Source organism: Mesoplodon densirostris, chromosome 4 (genome assembly GCF_025265405.1).
Source record: "Mesoplodon densirostris isolate mMesDen1 chromosome 4, mMesDen1 primary haplotype, whole genome shotgun sequence".
NCBI classification, from domain to species: Eukaryota; Metazoa; Chordata; class Mammalia; order Artiodactyla; family Ziphiidae; genus Mesoplodon; species Mesoplodon densirostris.
Window position 1 is genome coordinate 102,181,232 of NC_082664.1, and position 7,215 is coordinate 102,188,446.

General features: G+C 44.1%; 1 pseudogene; it reads right to left on the reverse strand.

Moving 5' to 3' along the window:
• Positions 1–5,408: 5,408 nt before the first annotated feature.
• On the reverse strand, positions 5,409–6,230 carry LOC132487419 (kidney mitochondrial carrier protein 1-like; annotated as a pseudogene).
• Positions 6,231–7,215: the final 985 nt, after the last annotated feature.

Below are 7,215 nucleotides of genomic sequence, written 5' to 3' on the forward strand. Positions count from 1 at the left end.
AGAAGGATTTTGAGACGGAACCACAGGTCCAGAAGGAGTCAACAATAACCTTAATACTACTGCCTGCCACAGAATTATCAGTATTATCCCAGCGAATCAGGAAGAAATCTGCCCCCTCCTGCCAACGATCCCACTCACTCATGGCTCTTGTCTGCTCAGCTGTGTGACCAAAATGGGATTTGGCAGTGAGATAGCTGTGGGGGAAAGTTTGCTTCTTGTTGTTTTTAAGGTGATCTATACAAAGGAATCAGCTTAATGAGTCGTTTGCTTCCTTTGAAAAAGCACCATCTGAGTTTAGATTTCGTATTTACTATTTTAAACCCTTCCAACTAGACCCATGGGGTTTCCCAGGCTTGCCTGGGGGAGTTTTTTCCAGTCTTCCTTTCCTTTCTTTCCCAAACCCTGGGACAAATATTTGTTTTTCTCACATACTCATCACAGCCCCCCGCCTTTAGAAAATCCTGAGCAGCCCGGCAGTGACATGGGAGCCTGGTGCCTGGCTGGGGAGCCTTAAGCTGAGAACAGAGCTTGGCAGGCTCGCTTCCTGCCCCAATGCCCTCATTCACCATGGAAAGTTGGGGGGTGTGTCTTGGCACATTTGCTGAGCCCACTGGAAGCTCTCAATTTTGAGAGGGAAAGGGACTTTCTCATGGGTTTCCCGCTCCAAGAGTATCAATCAGCCTCAGAGAAACACTAGGGAGGCGAGAAGTGGTTTCCTAGCAGGAATCGTGATTACAAAGGCCACCGGCTCCCTTTGTATCTTTTGTTCCTGCTGGCGCCTTGGTCAGAGTTTGGGGGCCGCCCCAGTGTAGCCTTTGCTGGCCTGGGTCTGCTGATCCTGGAGGTTGGGGAGGAGAAAAAGGAAAAAGTGTCTGGAGGAGCAGAGAAAGGAGTCCTTGCTGGGGTCCCGCTCTCTCTGTTGCACCACGGATGGCTTTTTTTTTGGCTTTTTGCAAATCTCTGATCTGCTGGTTCTTGACAAGCCAACAGGGAAGAATCAGACCTATCTCGTGGGGTTGTGACATTTGAGTGGGCTCTTGTAACCTACTGGGCACTTAGTTGGTGCTCCTTAAATATTCCTCCCTGCCTGCACTTTCCCGCTTTCCTTGGAGGGTAGAAGCCTTATCTAATGTCATTTAAATATCATTTTTGAAATGATAGCTGAAACAGGGGAATGAGGGAAGGAAACAGGAGGTAAAAAGTAATTTCATATTCCACCTCCTCCTCCATTTACCACCCGCCCTCCTCCCCCCGCAAAAGACTTCTTTAACCCTGCATGTGTTATTGGAAAGAAGATGCACAGCTGTGGCTGGTGACTGCGTTTCCTTGCCCGAAGCCAGCCTCTGATGGAACCCCTCTGCCCTGCTGGTCTGTTGTTTTGCTCGGCTGAGCTGTGGGGTGTGGGGTTAAAGGACCCTTGCCAAAGTGACCAGTTTTATCTGGCTTTCTGACAGCTGTGAGAAATCCTGATTGACAATAGGGCAGCTTCTAAGCAGGGAGCTGGGAGGGTGGCGTGATGTGAAGGGACCCGGAAGCAGGAGGCAGGTCCCCACGTGTCCGTCTTGAGTGGCACTATTGGTTTCGGATAGATTTCATTCCCATATTGGAAAGGAGTGCTTCTTTAACATGGGATCGAAATACGCTTCTTTAATATTGGATTGAAAAATATCTAAGGATGTAGTTAAGGATGGTCGCTCCAGGGCAGAGAACTGTCTGTATAAAAATGACAATCCAACTGCCCAGTGGAATATGGGCTTAACGCTAATAAGAGTAACTGAATTTAGAGCAATGGCTGTGTGCTGTGAATGGCTTTTGGAAGCCAGCAGCTTCTGGGGAAGAGCTGCCAAGGGTTTCTAATATGCAAATGAGGCTGGGTATGAAGCCCCCAGGATAAAAAAAAATCACGTGAATCTCACTCATCATTTTATTAACAGGTGGGTTCCTAGACTGATTTTGAGTTTTCATCAGTGTGCAAATTAATTAAACTGTTAAAAGGTGATGCAGAAGTATGCACAGGTATCTTTGGCCTTCTTTGACAAGGAACATGCTGCTCTGGGTCTAACTGTTGGAATAATTATTTTCTCCCCTGTAAATTACTGGCAGCAAATTCAGTGCAGTGCATCGGTATGCTTTTAATTATCCACAGGATCTGAGGATGGGGGCTACATGGGACAGGTATTTATGAAATATCTAGGTTTGTATATGTGTAAAAATACCTATGAATCCTTTCCAGCTGGGTTCATTTATTTTAAACAAATCATGGTGACCAGATATTGATTTGGGGCTTGAGGGCTCCAACAAGGGATATTTACCTTCATGATAAGTGGATTTCATCCTTACTTGTCTGAATGATAAAAAAAATTTGTTTCAGCCTTTCTCAAACTGCACTTGCTACCTGCAAGCCAGGTTTTTTGTGGGCATTGTTGTATTAATCGGCATTAGCAAGACATTTCAAAATATAGGCTGAGGGCCAAAACAGAGCAATAGAAGATTAATCTGTTCTTCGGAAATGAAAACCATTTGGGCTAAATAAGCAAGTGTTGTGTTACAGTGAAAACAATACAGGTAGCAACACCAGAATGTCTTTCATTTGTTCCGAGCTTCATTCCTTCATATGGTAAATTGTTGATGGCACCTAACATGTGCCAAACTATGGGGATATAGAGTAAATTGTTGTCTCAGAAAGAGCTAGGTAAGTATAATTGGAGAAATGGCTGGGAAGCTGAAGTACAGGAGACCTAATACAGAGGGGCAGAGGTGGTCGGAAAAGGGGTCCCTTGATGAGTAGGAGAAATTAACTCCTACTGAGGATGAAGTGTGGGCGTGCATGCATGCTGGTAGTGATGGTGGTGATGAAGTGGAGACAGTGTATTGAGAGCCTGAGATGGAAAGGTTTGTTAAGGCTTCTATACCAAAGTACCAGAGACTGAGTGGCTTAAACAACAGATATTTACTTTCTCACAGTTCTGGAGATTAAAAATCTGAGATCAAGATGTTGGCAGTCTTGGTTTCTTCTCAGACCTCTCTTTTTGGCTTGCAGACGGCCGCCTGCTCCGTGGGTCACACGTGGTCTTTCCTCTGTGCTTGTCTACGTCCTAGTCTCTCTTTATAAGAACACTAGTCCTGTTGGATTAGGGCCATCCTCATGACCTAATTTTAACTTAATTACCTTTGAAAAGACTTTATCTCCAAATATGGTTACATTCTGAGCTACTTGAGGCATATGAATTTTGGGGGGGGTACAATTAAACCCATAACACTTTATAAGGAAATTGAATGTAAATTTCCAAGATTCAAAATTGCGTGTTAAAACATAATTTATGAGAGAGGTTGTAGAGTTTAAAGAAATTTAATCCTTCTCACTACTAATTATTATGAATGGGTTATAACCCCAACTCTGCTAGAGAAACACTGGAGAGAGTAAGAGTCAGATAAAGTTCTCATCTTACTCAGGAAAATGCAAACTTTGATAAATAGATTAATAAAGTGAAAATCCTCTTTATAAAACTTAATAGAGGTGGTGGTTGCCCAACATTTTGAATACACTAAATGCCATTGAATTGTTCACTTTAAAATGGTTAATTTTGCCTCAACAAAACAAACCAAAAAAACTCAAAAAGTTTAAAGCAGCCACTGGTAGAATTTTTTTTAATGATGACTATAAAGCTTACAACTTTAGAGTAGATTAAGAAACAAAATATAGACCATAAAAGCAAATGAAAGAAAACAGATACAGCATGAAAACCTTACAGCCGGAATGCACAAAATGATAAGGTAGGCATGAGACAACTATAAGCCAATAAATAGAAATAATTTAAACTCTTTTACAAAGGCTTTATAATTGTATTTAAAAACCAGTGAGTTATATCCCGTCAACATGGTGCACATCTAAAATAAAATGTGGTGAGATTGAAAATAAAATAACGAACTAAGATTGAATAGGCAGCACAGATTCAAAGAAGGCAGGGCTGGCAGTGTTACTTCCAAAAAAGTGATCTTCAAAGCAAAAAGCATTAAATGGAAAACAGGGAATCATTTTATATGGATAAATTGTATGTTCTACAATACATGTTCTTTTTTGGGGGGGGCTCTCAGAATCACTTTTTATTTTGAAAAGAATAAGATGAAGATGAAAAAGAAGAATGATATCCTGTCTTTAGAAGAAAAGAAGGAAGACATTATATACCTCTTATCAGACTTCATAAATAGGTACACACACACAAAAAATCACCTTTCGAATTTCAAGCAAGTATTTTCATTCCAAACTTATTAGGAAGTCCAAGACAGGAAATATTTTGACAAATGTGACCAGAACTAAAGTAAAACCCGGGAAATCTGGAAAAATCAACTCTTTGATTCACTTGCAACATTTTGCTATGGAAAATGTAATAAAACCTTAACCTCTTTCTTTCACAAGGCTTTTAACAAAGGATCTCACTCAGGAGAAGCCCATGATAAAATGACTCTCTTCCATACACACGGACCATTTATTCTGGGATGATGGCTGTATGAAAGCATGATGTAAACACACTAATCCTACACGTCAAGTAGTAGCAGCTACTATCTTCTTCACCTGACCCTCAGTATCAATAGATGTTATTATCCCCATTTTACAGATTGGGAAATAGAAACTTTGCTAAAATCACAGAGCAAATTACAAACATTACTTAAGACAGAACCCAAGTAGCTTAAAAACACCTCCCACTGGCACAGACTTTGCCACCTTCCAAGCCAACCTATCACACCATCATGAGTTTAGATATTAATGCTTTGTAACAATTCCTCACCAAGGTCGAGTGGTCAGAGGCTTAAAAATCTCGTAGTATAAGTGAAAGATCCTGCCAAAATTGGAAATTAGAAAGCAGTGCAATATTCCAGGGATCTATACCCTGCACTCTTTATACCTGGGGTATACCAGGTCTCCATGTGTGAATTTCTTCAGCAGACATGAAGCCAAAGACCCCCAGAAGTTCAGGAACAATACCACCCTCTTGGAGGCTCTATTCATTCCATGGTTCCGAAGAGCTTCTTTCGAACAGTCTGGGAGTCTCAGCTATGAGCTGAGATGCATCAGGAGTTATTCTCCCCTGAGGGAATCAGTCCACAGTTCCTGATCTTCATGCAAGTTTTCTTTAGCAAGAAACATGCATTTCATGTTATCTTTGATGTCGAAGGGCACTTGAATGGTAAGGACTGGTGTTTGGATGTTACAGTCTATGCCATTCAACATTTGGTGCAGAGCGTCTGATGTCAGGACACAGCAATCCGAGCTAACACAGTCTTCACCTGTTGCTCACACCTCAGAATCTGTGGCGGGCCAAGCAGTGAGAAGCAGTGGGAAAGACAGGAAGCTTCGCTATTTCAGACGTGAGCATTTTCAGTGGGATGTCTCATGCACTCTTGACTTGTCACAAATCCAATTCCTTCAACTGCTCATATGTCACAAAGAAAATAATATTCCAAGGACCAAGTCTCAACCAATTTGGCCAAAACCCTTTATATAGAGCAAAAAACCCTTCATTCTTCCATGTCTGTAACAAACAATCCAGGGAACCTGTGTAGCCAGGGCATCTGCCATCTCAGAGGACTCTCTTCTGATTCATCATACGTGTTCTCACCACATTGACAGGGTTTGAGGCCAGGGCCCCCGACAGCCCACAGGTGAAGCCTGAGAGGAAATGGGTATACACAGTGTCTCCCATCAAGCCCGAGAGAATCAGATGCTTCTTGGTGAGGTCGTAGACGGCAGGGCAGTTCCATACCAACAGCAATAGCGGCCCTCTGTGCAGTAAGGGACACACCCTTCCAAAGTCCTCTTGTTCCCTCTTGCTGGTAAATGTGAATGAAGTTGCCTATCATTCCTCCTTGAAGGGTGCTATTTTGTGCTTGCATCCGAATTTTCAAAACATCAGTTGGATTAGCAATGGTTGAGGATATGACTCCAGAGAGAATTCCACAGAGAATTCCACATTTATCAGAAGGGTTTCATCTTCCGGGCGCTCAACAAATAACCGCTTCAAGCTCTGGTAGGTGCCTATCTTGATGGTGCCATAGGAAGCCTGGTGCAACATCGCAGGAGCAATCCCTGAATACAGTGCTTTCAGGCCTTCCTCTCTGCCTATCCTCACTAATGCATGCAACATTCCTTGATACCTGATTTCTTTAAAGTTTGCATCATTCTTCTGGCCTTGAATCTGGAGCCGTGTCTTGGTTAAATCAATTGGAAAAGTACCAGCCTCCGCTGCGATGGAGGCCAGGCCTCCGTACACGAAGGGCTTCCAATTCAGGGCTGACACGCTCACCGCTGTCCCTTCTCCTTTGTTCACAGACACACAGCCTCCAACAGGGTTTTTCCGGGCCAGGGTTCAATCCCTGGTCCCCTGGTCGAGGAACTAAGATCCCGCAATCCGCGCGGTATGGCGGATGGCGGCAGCCCTGCACCCTCCTACTCCCCAGGCGCAGCAGCAGCCGGCTCCAGTGGCCCCACGGGATCTGGAGGAAAGCCATGTTCTTTTTCTTTGTTTTCTTGTCTTTTTTTTTTTTTTTTGAGGTACGCGGGCCTCTCACTGTTGTGGCCTCTCCCGTTGTAGAGCACAGGCTCTGGACGCGCAGGCTCAGCAGCCATGGCTCACGGGCCCAGCCGCTCCGCGGCACGTGGGATCTTCCCGGACCGGGGCATGAACCCGTGTCCCCTGCATCGGCAGGTGGACTCTCAACCACTGCGCCACCAGGGAAGCCCCATGTTCTTTTTGAGTGTGGACAATGTCTCGGTTAGTATTCTAGGCACTTGTCATGCATTATTTCTCGAAAGTCCTTAGGGGTATGTGTTGTTTTCGTCCCCATTTCAGAGGAAGGGAGGTTGAGGTTTAGAGAATCTCAAGTAATCAGGGGTCGAGGAAGAATCTGAACTCAGAGGTTGATGCTTTCCCCCCACACACCCTGCTTCATGCACCCAACAGCACAACAGAATCAGGGCTGGCAGTGTTACTTCCAATCAAATGTTCAATCTAATGTTGTTTACCCTAGAAGAGGTTAATGGTAAAGTAGTGTATGGTTTTAACAATCTTTATCAGCCTTTGTCAGATTAAAAGATACATTGCAGGGCTTCCCTGGTGGCGCAGTGGTTGAGAGTCCGCCTGCCGATGCAGGAGACACGGGTTCGTGCCCCCGTCTGGGAGGATCCCACATGACGTGGAGCGGCTGGGCCCGTGAGCC